A 14,479-nucleotide genomic window follows, 5' to 3' on the forward strand; every position below is an offset into this window, starting at 1 on the left:
TAAACCAAACTTTTAGTAAAAGCCTCCAGATTTAATCTAATGAAGTTTAAAAACATGCCTCAAAAGGATCAAGCTTATCTGCCTGCCAAAACAGTTTAAGAAATAACAAAATTCAAACATTCAACAATGTAACATTCTTATTGTTCAGAATCTAATAAAAGTTTCTTGATATGTAAAGCAGCAGGAAAACTGATCCATAACCTGCGGGACACCAGTCAGTACAGGCAAGCCCAGAAATTTCAGCAATGATAAAATTAGTAGATAAGGACTTTGAAACAGCTGTTATACCAAGTGCAATGACAGCCTATGTTTACACACAAAAATGTATGCAAATGTTTATAGCAACTCTATTCATAATCTTCAACGTATGGAAACAATTAGGTATTTCTTAATTAGAGAATGGATAAACTTAAGACAAAAAGAAACAAACTACTGAAACATGCAACAACATGGATGAGTTGCAAATGCATTCTAGTAAGTGAAAGAAGCCAGAATCAAAAGACTACATACTGTATGATTCTATTTGTACATTTTTCTGTTTTTAATAGCTTTATTGAAATGTAATTTATATACCATGCAATTCACCCATTTAAAATGTATAATTCAATGATATCTAGTATAGTCACAGAGATTTGCAACCATCACTGCAGTCAAAATTTTAGAAGATTTTCATCACCTGAAGAAAACCCATATTTTTTAGCTTTCATTTCCCTGTCTTATTTCTCCTCTCCCCCAGTCCTAAATAACCATTAATCTATTTTCTGTCTCCAGATTTGCCTATTATGGGATATTTCATATAAATGAAGTCATATGATGAATTTTGTGACTGACCTCTTCACTTTACATTGTGATTTCTTCCCCCCCCCCACACAAATAGGGCTTTTAATTTGACACTATTAAAAGTCTGAATGCTAAACAGATTCTTGGACTGATGGTTCATATCTATCAGCTCATTCAACTTTAGCACCTTTCTCATCCTTAGTAGCTTTTTCAAAACTACTACCTTCATCATGAAGCTACATGAGTTTTCCTGATTCAAACTTGGGCTTCTTCATTTTTACTTTCCTAGTGAAGACATCATGGAGAGGATAAATAGTCAAGCCTTTTCTATGTCTTTTCCAGTGCTGTCTGGAATCAATTTATTGACCACTTCTTTCAAGTCATTTGTCTGCACCTCTCGGGTCATGATTTCCATCATCTTCTGGATTTGGCAGACCTGGTAGTGTTAATTGTGTGAAGTCTTCCATATATAATTGTTGCATTTTTTAGTAAAATCAACACAAAACAGACAAAGTAAATAATCATCGGTAGTCTTGACATCAGTGTGAACTTAAATCATGGTCTGCTATTTTTTTTTTTTTTTTTTTTTTTTTTTGAGACGGAGTCTCGCTCTGCCAGTCTGGAGTCAGTGGCGCAATCTCGGCTCACTGCAAGCTCCGCCTCCGGGTTTACGCCATTCTCCTGCCTCAGCTCCGAGAGCTACTACAGGCGCCCGCCATCTCGCCAGGCTAGTTTTTGTATTTTTAGTAGAGACGGGGTTTCACCGTGTTAGTCAGGATGGTCTCGATCTCCTGACCTCGTGATCCACCCGTCTCGGCCTCAAGTGCTGGGATTACAGGCTTGAGCCACCACGCCGGCGGTCTGCTATTTTTTAACCGTGGAACACATTTTGTCACAGGTAAGATCCATGCCGTGGACATTAGTCAGGCATTTTTGCCCTGAACATCTTCAGGATCAGCTTGAATTTTCTAAATGCAACTTCATCATTCTGTACATCAGACAAACTCACTTCAAACACATGATCCTTGAGGCCATCAGATGCAATTTTGATTCCTTGAGTCCTGGTGACAAGTGTCTTTCCCATAGTTATTATGTTGAACATAACAGGTGCTTTCACATCATGCCAATCTTTCTTAGAAAATGGATCAAGCTGTTTGAGCCCAGGAGGTCGAGGCTGCTGTGAGCTGTTGACCACACCACTGCACTCCAACCTGGGCTACAGAGCAAGACCTTGTTTCTAAAAAGGAAGGAAGGAAGGAAGGAAGGAAGGAAGGAAGGAAGGAAGGAAGGAAGGAAGGAAGGAAAGGAAAGGAAGAGACAGAAAATAGGAAAAAGGAAGAGAAATAAATAAATAATGAAAGAAAGAAAAGAAGGAGGGAAAGAAGGAAAGAAAGAAAATGGATCAACCACTTTCTTCTTGGCTTGCTTTTGCCACCTTTCATAAAGTGCTTGTTCTTGCCAACTATCATGGTACTTTTCAGCCAAAAGGGCAGCATCGTGTTTTCAAAGTTCATCCATGTATGGCATGTGTCGTTACTTCATCCCTTTTTATGGCTTAATAATACTCCATTGTATGAATACACCACATTTTGTCTCTCCATATATTAGTGATGGGCATTTGGGTTCTTTCAACCTTTTGGCTATTGTGAATAATGCTGCTATAAACACTTGTATATAAGTTCTTTTTGAGTGTCTTTTTTAAATTTTCTTGGGTATATACCTAAGAGTGGAATTGCTGGGTCATATGTGTTTAATCATTTGGAGAACTCCAAAATTCTTCCAAAGTGGCTGTACCATTTTACGTTCCCAACATTGGTGTATGAGGGTTCCAATTTCTCCACATCCTTACCAGCACTTGGTGTTGTCTCACTTTTTGATTCTAGCCATCCTAGTGGGTGCAAAGTAAGTGGTACCTCATTGTGGTTTTTATTTGCATTTCTCTAATGACTAATGATGTCAAGCATCTTTTCATGTGCTTCTTATCCATTTATATATTCCTTGGAGAAATGTTTATTCAGATCTTTTGCCCTTTTTTTTGAGACAGTCTTGCTATGTTGCCTAATAGGCAACAGAGAGGCTGGGACCATAGGTGTGTACCGCCATGCCTGGTTAATTTTTAAAATGTTTTTGTGGAGATGGGGTCTCGCCATGTTTCCTAGACTGGTCTCAAACTCCTAGAGTCAAGCATTCCTCTCACGATGGCCCCCTAAAATGCAAGAATTACAGGCATGAGCCTCTGCATCCAGCCTCCTTTGCCCATTTTAAAAATTGTCATTTGTCCTTTTATTACTGAGGTGTAAGGGTTCTTTATATATTCTGGGTAAATTCCTTACTAGACATACAATTTATAAATATTGTCTTCCATTCCATTTTCATGTATTTGGATTTTTAAAATTTCTTTCAGCAATGTTTTGTGGTTTTTAGATTATAAATTTTGTATTTATTTTGTTAAATTTATTCATAAGCATTCTTTTCATACTATTCACAATACTATGTGAATAGTATGTGAACTGCACAATAGCATGAAACGAATAAAATACTTAGGAATAAATTTTCATCTTTTTATTATTCATTGCAGGTATATAGAAATACTGTTGAATTTTGTATACTGATTTTGTATTCTACAACCTTGGTAGGGTAGTTAATTTTGTGTGTCAACTTGGAGGGTGCTATTGGATGAAATTAACATTTAAATCAGTAAACTTTAAGTAAAGCAGATTGCTTTCAATAAAGTAAAATCAACACTCCATGATGTGGGTGGATCTCATTGAATCTGTTGAAGGCCTGAATAGAACAAAAAGACTAACCTGCCTGAGCAGGAGGGAATACTCCAGCAGATTGCCTTCAGATTTCATCTGCACCATTAACTCTCCTGGGTCCCTAGCCTGTTGGCCTTCAGACTGGAACTGCATCATCAACTTTCCAGGGTCTCATGCCTGTTGGTTCACACTGTAGATTTTAGACTTGCCAGTCTCCATAATTGTATGAGCCAATTCTTTATAATGAATGTGTTTTTATCTATTTTAATTTATATATATATATAACTGCACTCTCTCTATATATCCTCTCTGTCTCTCTCTCTACTATATATAAAAATAACCTCTCTGTCTCTCTCTCTCTCTTTACATATATATGTATATATATTTTTTCATCCTACTAGTTCTGTTTCTCTAGAGAACCCTGCTTGCTGAACTCTTTGAACAGTTCTAATAGTTTTTTTAGAAGATTCCTGATTATTTTCTGTATCCTAGTTTTTTTAGAGGATTCCTGAGGATTTTCTATATACAAAAGCATGTCATCTGCAAATAGATATAGTTTCAGTTCTTCCTTTCTAATCTGGATACCTTTTATTTCCTTTTCTTATCTAATTGCCCTGGCTAGAACCTCCATTACAATGTTGAATAGAAGTGAAGAGACAGCCTTGTCTTGTTCCTAATCTTAGAGAAGCATCTAATTTTTCACCATTAGGTATGGGTTTTTGTTTTAGGTGCCCTTTGTTATGTTGAAGAAGTTCCCTTCTTAGTCTGCTGAGCGTTTTTTTAATCATGGAAGGGTGTTGGATTTTGTCAAATGCTTTTCCTGCATCTCTTGAAATGAATATGTGATTTTTGCTTTGTATTCTTTTGATATAATGTATTACATTAGCTGATTTTCAGATATTAACCCAAGCTTACATTCCTGAGATAGATCCCTCTTTATCACTGTGTGTGCATGTATCTCTGTGTGTGTGTGTGTGTGTGTGTGTGTGTATTTATATTGCTAGATGTTTTGCTAGTATTTTGTTGAGGATTTTTGTGTCTAGTGCATGAGAGATATTGATCTGTAGTTTTCTTGTGTTGCCTTTGGTTTTGGTATCAGGGTAACACTGGCTTCACAAAAATGAGTTGAATTAGCCCTGCACGATGGTGCACACCTGTAATCCCAACTACTCGGGAGGCTGAGGCACAAGAATTGCTTGACCCTGGGAAGCAGAGGTTGCAGTGAGCTGAGATAGCACCAGTGCACTCCAGCCTGGGCAACAAAGTGAGACTCTGTCGGAAAAAAAAAAAAAAAAAAGCGTGCATGAGAGAAATGATATGAAAAGTTTTTACTTATCTTCTACTTTTTGGAAGAGTTTATGAAGAGTTGGTATTAATTCTTTAAATGTTTGGTAGAGTTTAGTGGTGACGCTATCTGTGACTGGGCTTTTCTTTTTGTGGATAGTTTTAAAAATTGTTAATTCAAGGTCTTCACTTGTTATAGATATATTCATATTTTCAATTTCTTCTTGAATCAGTTTTGGTATTTTGTGTAATTTAGGCAATTTCCATTTCATCTAAGTTATCTAATTTATTGACATATTATTGTTCAGTATTCCTTTATAATGCTTTTTATTTCTGTAAGGTCAGCAGTAATGTCTGGTCTTTTATTTCCGATTCTAGTAATTTTAGTCTTTTATTTACTTGGTCAAGCTGGCTAAAGGTTTGTCAGTTTTGTTGATCTTTCAAAGAATCAGCCTTTGGATTCACTGATTTTCACTATTTTTTAATTCTCCATTTCATAAATGTCTACACTAATCTTTATTATTTCCTTCCTGTGCTTGCTTTAGGTTTAGTTTGCACTTTTTCCAGTGTCTTAAGGTGGAAAGTTAGGTTATTTGAGATCTCCTTTCTTAATGTAGGCATTTACAGTTGTAAATTTTCCTCTAAGCAATGCTTTAGCAGTGTTATGTTTTGTTATGTTGTATCTTCATTTTCATTTATCTTGAAGTATTTTCTGATTTCCCCTTTATTTTTTTGACATGGTATCTCTCTCTCTGTCACCCAGGCTGGAGTGCAGTAGAATGACCTTGGCTCACTGCAACCTCTGCCTCCTGGGTTCAAGCGATTCTCCTGCCTCAGCCTCCTGAGTAGCTGGGATTACAGGCATGCACCAACACGCCCGGCTAATTTTTGTATTTTTAGGTAAAGACAGGGTTTCACCACGTTGGCCAGGCTGGTCTCAAACTCCTGACTTCAAGTGACCCACCTGCCTCAGCCGCCCAAAGTGCTGGGATTACAGGCATGAGTCATGTCTGATTTCCCTTTTGATTTATTCTTTGATCCATTGGTTATTAGATGTATGTTGTTTAATTTCCACATACTTTTTTTAATTTAATTTTTTTATTTCCATAGGTTACCAGGGAACAGGTGGTGTTTAGTTACATGAGTAAGTTCTTTAGTTATGATTTGTGAGATTTTGGTGCACCCATCACCTGAGCAGTATACACTGCACTCAATTTGTAGTCTTTTATCCCTCACCCCCTTCCACATACATTTGAGTTTCTCATTAGTTTCTAGTTTCATTCCAGTGAGGTCAGAGAACATACCTTTTTTTTTGAAATGGAGTCTTGCTCTGTAACTCAGGCTGGAGTGCCTTGGTGCGATCTCAGCTCACTGCAACCTCCGCCTCCTGAGTTCAAGCAATTCTCCTGCCTCAGCCTCCCAAGTAGCTGGGATTACAGACATGTGCCACCATACCAGGCTAATTTTTTTGTATTTTTAATAGAGATGGGGTTTCACCATATTGGCCAGGCTCGTCTCGAACTCCTGACCTTGTGATCTGCCAGCCTTGGCCTTCCAAAGTGCTGAGATTACAAGCGTGAGCCACTGCACCCAGCCGAACATACTTTTTATTATTTCTATCCTTTTACATTTGTTGAGGTTTGTTTTGTGCCTTAACATATGATTTACAGGCTGGGTGCAATAGCTCTTACCTGTGATCCTAGCACTTTGAGAGGCTGAGGCAGGAGAATGGCTTGAGGTGAGGAGTTTGAGAGACTAGCCTGAGCAACATAGTGAGACCCACTCTCTACAAAACAACAACAACAACAACAACAAAAACAACCAACAAACCAACAAACAAAAACCAGCCAGATGTGATGGCATGGTGCCCGTGGTCCTATCTACTTGAGAGGCTGAGCTGGGAGAATTGCTTGAGCCTGGGAGGTAAAGGTTACAGTGAGTTGTGATCACTCCACTTCTCTCCAGCTTGAGCAGCAGAGTGAGACCCTGCCTCCTTGACTCAAAAAAAACGTAAATATTTGGTTTATGCTGGAGAATGTTCCATGTGCACTTGAGAAGACTGTGTATTCTGCTGTTACTGGGTATAGTGTTCTATATATATCTGTTAGGTCTAGTTAGTTTAGACTGTTGTTCAGATATTCTGCCTAATTGTCCTATTCATTACTGAAGTTCAGGTATTGAAGTCTGAAGCTGTTATTGCTGAATTGTCTGTTTCTTCCTTGATCAGTTTTTCTTCATATTTTTTGTGTTCTAATATTAGGTGCATATATTTATATTTATTTTGTTTTCTTGACAGGTTGAACCTTTTATTATCCCCAGATGCCCCTCATTAGCTCCAGTTACAACCTCTGCCTTTTGATTGGTTTGTTTAATCCATTCATGTTTAATGTTACTATTGATATATTTAGTTTATGACAGTCATTTTACTTTTTATTTCTATGTGTCTTATGTCTTTTTATTGTACCTCTATTCCTCTTTGACTTGTTTTCCTTGCACTGAGTGAATGAAGCATTTTAATTTAATTTTTTTTCACTTTTTCTGAATTTCTTTAGTAGTTGCACTAGGGTTTATCATGCACATCCTAACTTATCAGAATCAGTTTCAGGTTTATACTAGCTTAATTCCAGTGAGACATGGCAATGTTACCCTTATGTAGTCTCTTTTCTCCCTTTTTGGTATTATTTTTATGTGTATTACATCTATTAATGATACAAGATCAACAATTATTGTTTAATTGGTACTTTATCATCTGTAGCTATTTCCTTGCCCAAACAGCTTTTCTCCTACTCACCTTCTTTGTGCTGTTATTGGCAAATATACTACATTTGTTTAAGTTTTAGGTCAAGCATATACCATATGCATGTTATTTTACACAACTTATTATATAAAATTTAGTTCATTTAAGAGAAGAAAGGAGAAAAATGTGCATTCACATTGCCTTTTATAATTGCATTATAAGAGCACCTTTACTGATGCTCTTTATTTTCTCATGTCAGTTTGAATTATTGTATGTGTTGTGATAATTTTCAGCCTGAATAATTTTCTTTAGTATTTCCTGTAAGATGAATCTGCTAGCAAAATTCTCTCAGTTTTTGTTTATCTGGGAGTGTTTTTATCTTACCTTTATTTTTTAAAGATAACTTTGCTGAATAAAGAATTCTTGGCTGACAGTTTTTTTTTTCTTTGAGCACTTTGAGTATGTTGTCTCAATACCTAACTGGCCTCTATTGTTCCTGCTGAGAGGTCAGCTGTTTGCCTTATTGAGGTTCCCTTGTTAGTAATGAGTCATTTTTCTCTCGTTGTTTTCAAGATTTTCTCCTTGTCTTTGGTTTTCAGCATTTTTACTGTGATATGTCTATTTGTGGATCTTTTTGCTACTCAGAAGTGCATCCTTAGGTATGCACCACAGTCACCCTGGGATAATGATGGTTGATATGCCTTGGATATTTGTCCTGCCCAGTCCTCATGTTGAAAGGTAACTGGAGGTGGGGCCTGGTGGGAGGTGTTTGGGTCATAGGGGCGGATCCCTCATGGTTTTGTGCTGTCCTTGTAATGGTGAGTTCTTGCAAGATCTGGTTGTTTAAAAGTGTGTGGCACCTCTGTGCTCTCTCTTGCTCCCACTCTTGCCATGTGAGACACTCCTGCTCCCCCTTCGCCTTCTGCCATGATTGTAAACTTTCTGAGACCCTCACCAGAAGCTGATGCCAGTGCTATGCTTTCTGTACAGCCTACAGAACCATGAGCCAATTAAACCTCTTTTCTTATAAATTACCCAGCCTCAGATGTACAAACACAAGAACAGCCTAATACAGTGGTTTCATCTGGGCTTTCTTCAGCCAATTCTTTCCCTGCCCAGTTATTAAACACAACTAATTGCTGGTGATTGCTCCATTATTTTCATCAGTTTCCCAGGCGTATATTACTCTACAGTTTAATCCAATCAAATTTGGACTTCTTTAAAGGGATAGTTACTGAGGTTCCAGTGTTTGTAATTTGTTCTGACCACAGGAGGACTTCTCTCAATTATCTATTTCCTGATTCTCTCCTGAAAACTAGCCAGCCTACAGTTTAGTAAATATCTCTAATGAATCTACCAATCTCCTTCCAATTGCCTTTTGATACAACCTCCATTGTATTTGAGCATGTCCTTATCCTTGAACTTCTCCATGCTCTGTTGCAATAAAGGCACTGTCTTTGGAAAGAGATTAGGAGCTATCTATTTTATGCACTACTGATTTTTTTTCCTTGGAAAAATATCTGAGCCACAGCTCTGGAGCTAGGTATGGAGACAATGGTGTGCTTGTCTCTGAGTGACACTCAGCTTTAGGAGCTGAATGCCAAGTGGAGGGGGGACAGTAGACTCAGATCTTCTCAGCTTCCCTCTCCCAGCATAGAACCACTGCCTTACAAGGCAGAGCAAGGGTGATTGAGACCTCAGCATTCTCAGTGGTACTGTACCCTAGGCAGAACTTCCATCTCACCATGAGCCCCCACCTCATGGCCATACTCACATAGAATTTAGCAATAGTTGGAGGCAAGAAGAAAAATACTAGTGTTCTTTCCCTCCCATGAAGATAGCCCTCAGAGTGGGAGCTTGGGAGAGAGGGAGGCTTGTGTTCTTGGCTCTCCCAATCTATAATGGAATGGAGTGGAATGTAACTGAGCTGGGAGGGTGGAGGGAATGGTTTTGGTTCAAATACCACCAACTTTTGTTGTTCTTGGCAAATTTTAGAAGATATTCTTGAACAGAGGCTTCTTCAATTACTGTATGCCTTTAGGTATAACAGAGACTTCAATTTTTTAAAACAGTTTTTAGCAGTTTTGCTGGAGAGCTGTTCTGTGGAGCTCCTCACACTGACATGTGGGAAATTGATCTCTTACACAATATTCTGGCAAAGGCAAAACTATAGGGACAGAAAAAAATCAGTAGCTGCCAGGGCTGAGAGGGAGGTTTAACTACAAAGGGACATGGAAGAGTTTTGGGGCTGATGAAACTGGTTTATAGTTTTATTGTGTATACATTTGTCAAAATTCACAGAGCTGTACACTAAAAAGAACAATTTTACTGCAGTAAATTATACCTCAATAAAATAAAAGGGGAAAAGCTAGTATAAATATGCTCAAATATTTAAAGGAATATGTAAATATAATGAGAAAAATGGAAGGAGTTTTTGAAAAGGTCTAAATAGACCCTAGAGCTGAAAAATACCATATCTGAAATTTTAAAATATCACCGGATAGGTTTAACAGCAGATTAGAAGTTATAAAAAAAAAAAGATCAGTGAACTTGAAGTAGACTATAGAAGTTATTCAAATTAAAACATAATGAAAAAACAAAATGAAAAGAATAGGGCCTCAGTGACTTACAGGACAACATCAAACAGTCTAAGCTATGTGTAATTGAAATTCCAGAAATTTGGTGGGGTTTTAAATGATAATGTCTGTAAATGTTATAAACTGATGAACTCTATCAAATAAGGAAGAAATAATACTAATTTTGAACAAAGTCTTTAAGAATATAGAGGAGAAGTCTTCACAACTCATTTTATGAGGCCAGAATTATCCTGATACTAAAACTGAAGACATTCCAAGAAAACAAAACTATGAACCACAATATCTCTCATGACTATAGCTGCAAATGTCCTTAACGAAATAGTAGAAAATTGAATCCAGCAATATGTGGAAAGGATAATGTGTCATGACTAATGTGGTTTATCCCAGGAATGCATGGTTGGTTTAAAATTTGAAAATTAACCCATGTAATTCCCCATGTTACAGAATGAAGGAGAAGAACCACATGATCATCTCTACAGATGCAGAAAAAGTATTCAACAAACTTCAACATCCATTTGTGACTTGAAAAAAATGAAAACTTTGGCCAGGCACATGGGCTCACGACTGTAATCCCAACACTTTGGGAGGCCAAGACAGGCAGATCACGAGGTCAGGAGATTGAGACTATCTTGATCGTGCCTGTAGTCCCAGCTGCTTGGGAGGCTGAGGCAGGGGAATCACTTAAACCCAGGAGACAGAGGTTGCAGTGAGCCAAGATCACGCCACTGCACTCCAGCCTGGTGACAGAGCAAGACTCTGTTTCAAAAAAAAGAAAAAAAAAGAAAAAATGAAAACTTCAAGAAAGCAAGGAGTGTAAAGGAACTTCCTCAATTTTATAAAAGACATTTACAAATAACCTAAAGGTGACATTATTATACTTAATGGCAAAAGATTAAACACTTTGCACCTAAGACAGGGAATAAGACTCTTGCCATTTATAGTCAACATTATACTAGGGGTCCTACCAGCTAATTAAGGTAGGAATAAGAAATAAAGTTATATAGATTGGAAAGGAAGAAGTAAAAGTTAAACTTTTTTGAGAATGACATGATTGTATAATAGAAAATCCTAAGAAATCTGCAAGAAAGACACCACCAGAACTAATATATAATACATGAATTTAGCAAGGTCACAGATTAATACATAGAAATTTATTGTATTTCTATTATCAATGAAAAACTGGAAATGAAATTTCTAAATACCATTTATAATACTATAAAAATTTATGAAATATTTAGGGCTAAATTAAAAAGACATATGAGATGTATACAATGAAAATTACAAAATGTTGCTGAGAGAAATTAATGAAGGCCTAAATAAATGCAGATATGTACCATATTCATGGATTGGAAGACTCAAGTAAGATGCTAATTTTCCCCAAATTGATCTATACATTCAATGCAATCACAGTCAAAACTTTACAGCCTTTTTTTTTTTTTGTAGAAATTGACAAGTTGATTCTAAAATTTAAGTGGAAATTGAATGAAACTATAAAGGTCATAAAATTTTTGAAAAAGAACAAAGAGAACTTTATCAGATTTCAAGACTATAAAAGTACAGCAAACAAGATAAGGTGATATTAAGCTAAGGATAGACATATAGATCAATGGAACAGAATGGAGAGTTCAGAAGTAGAGCCATATACATATAGTCAATAATTTTTTATAAAGGTACCAAGGTAAAAGGTAGTTTTTTTTTAAACTAATAGTACTGGAACAACTGGATAGTCATATGAAAAAAAATGAACCTCAATCCTTACCTCACATTGTACACAAGATTGACTATAAATAGATTAAAGACCTACACATAAGAGCTAAAATTATAAAACTTCTGGAAGGAAACATGAGATAAAACTTTTGGGAAAAACTTCTTAGGCAGTTCCCTAAAAGTACTAACCATGAAAGAAAAAAATACTGACAAGCTGGACTTTATCAAAATAAAAAAACTTATCTCCCAAAGACATTATTAAGAAAATGAAAAGGCAAGCCAAAAACTGAGAAAAAAATATTCTTAATACCTACATCTGACAAAAAACTTGTATTTAGATTATATTTAAAAAACATTTACAACATAATAATAAGACAAACAACTCCCTTTTTAAAAATATCAAGAATTTGAAGACATATCACAAGAAAATGTGTATTAATGGGCTGGGCACGGTGGCTCACATCTGTAATTCCAGCACTTTGGGAGGCCCAGGTGGGAGGATTGCTTGAGTCCAGTAGTTCAAGACCAGTGCATTGGAGAATATTTTATCAAATTCCTATAAACATATACTTATTATATGATGCAGAAATTTTCACTCCTAGGTATTTACCCAAGGGAAATAAAGATGGACCGTCACAAAAAGGCCTGTACATTAATGTTCATAGCAGCTTTATTCATAACAGTTCCAAACTGAAATCAACCCATGTGTCCATCAGTAGGTCAAAGGATCAGCAAATTGTGGTATCTTTGTACAGTGAATTATTACTAGCAATAAAAAAGAACAAATAGATGACACATGCAAAACTGTTAATGAATATGTAAAAGTCAGAAAAAATTCAGACACATCAACACCTGTGAAAAGAAGGGGAAAGAAAAAGAAAAAAATTTAGCTGCAAAAGACTAAATACCGTATAATTTCATTTATATGAAATTCTGGAGGAAGCAAACTAAGTTTATAATGAGAGGAAACAAGTGTTTGCCTGGTGTGGGGGTGGGATTTAGTGCAAAGAGGCATAGAGGAACTTTTTAGGGTGATGAGATGTTTTATAACTTGATTGTGGTGGTGGTTTCAAGGATAGATACATTTATCAAAATACAAAGAAAACATCCAAAATAGGTGCATTTTGTACATTCTATTGCATGTAAAATTTGCCTTGTTACAGTTGAATTTTAAAAAGCAGTAATCCATAGTGTTAATCAGCAAAGTCCTATTGATAATTGTCTCAAATTGGAAACAACCTACATGTCCCTCAGTGAAGTATTGGTTCAGTAAATTTTGAAAGAACAATAAATGAAGTACTATGTATTCTTTAAAAACATATTAGACAAAATAATTGGCCCAGAGAAAATATTTATTTGTTCTATTTTACTATGTGAAGGAAAAAATAAAATAAACCATCTAACAACTTTTCATTTATAATATAATTTGTGTTATGTCAATAACTGATGCTTTTATTATTATAACTACATAATTTTATACAGAGCTGAGTCATAGTAAGCCATGATTGCTTTTCCTTCCTTGTACAAGTTTTTGTTTTCCTTACAGCTAATAATTGTTTTTCATTGGCTCTGTTTTCTCTTTACTTATTCCTAATTCAATTCCAAACTTTATGCTAATTATCTGCAGTGCCCAAAATGGTAGCCATTAACCACATGGCTACTAGAATTTAAATTAAAATGAATTTTAACTAAATAAAACAATAAGTTCAGTTCCTCAGTCATACTAATAAACATTTCAAGTGTTCTAGCTAGTGGCTACTGTATTGGACAGCACAGATATAGAACATTCCCATCATTACAGAAAGTTCTAATGGACAATGCTTGTCTAGATTGCCTCTCAAATATTCAGAAACAACAATTTTGTCTTCACTGAGAAATTTATCTGGAACTTTTCACCTTTGACCAAATCTGGATGTTTTGTTCTGGTGAAACAGACCTGGTATTGGACTCTCATCCTGGAATTTCCTTTTACCAACTTCTAGGGAATTCTTAGCCCCTCCCCTGTGTTAAATTTCTTGTTTCCTATTCTTGGTTCCTCCCTCATTTCAGTGGAGCACATCCTCTGGTAACTTCCTTAGAGAGGACTGCATGGGAGATAAGGTTTTGAAACATTTTATGCCCTAAAAATATCATCCATCTACCCTTATATGTGATTAAGAGTCTCGCTGGAAATTAAATCTAAGAAGACAATTATTTTTCATGGTAATTTTTGAGTAATTGCTCCTCTCTCTTCTAGCTTTCAGAGTTGCTGTTGAAAATTTCCAAGCCATTCTGATTCTCAGTCTTTGTGTAATATTTGCTTTTTCCTATCTGGAAGCTTTTTCCTCAGGGTTCTGAAATTTCACAGTGGTGTCCCTTGATGTAGGTCTATTTTCATCCATTTTCTTGTGGTAGGCACTCGAGGTGTTTCAATCTGGTAACTCAGGTAATCCTTCAGTTCTGGGAAACTTTCTTCAATTATTTCCTTGATGAAAATTATGTACCATCAGTTTTCTCTGTTCTTTCTTTCTGGGCCCCAATATTTAGATACTGGATTCCCTGTTCAGGTATTTGATTTAAAAAAAAAATTTTCCCAATCAAGAGCATCCTGGCTAACACGGTGAAACCCCGTCTCT

The 14,479-nt window shown here is 36.2% G+C and overlaps 1 protein-coding gene and 1 pseudogene across 3 annotated transcripts in view; one reads left to right on the forward strand and one right to left on the reverse strand.

Annotated features, from left to right (window-relative positions):
• The window catches only part of HORMAD2 (HORMA domain containing 2), a 97,951-nt gene that overhangs the window by 55,777 nt on the left and 27,695 nt on the right, over positions 1-14,479 (forward strand). The gene's annotated exons all lie outside the window — the stretch shown is intronic.
• On the reverse strand, positions 912-2,249 carry LOC117096170 (annotated as a pseudogene).

The sequence above is a fragment of the Trachypithecus francoisi genome, unplaced genomic scaffold, assembly GCF_009764315.1.
Source record: "Trachypithecus francoisi isolate TF-2019V2 unplaced genomic scaffold, Tfra_2.0 Lachesis_group14, whole genome shotgun sequence".
In the NCBI taxonomy this organism is placed as follows: domain Eukaryota; kingdom Metazoa; phylum Chordata; class Mammalia; order Primates; family Cercopithecidae; genus Trachypithecus; species Trachypithecus francoisi.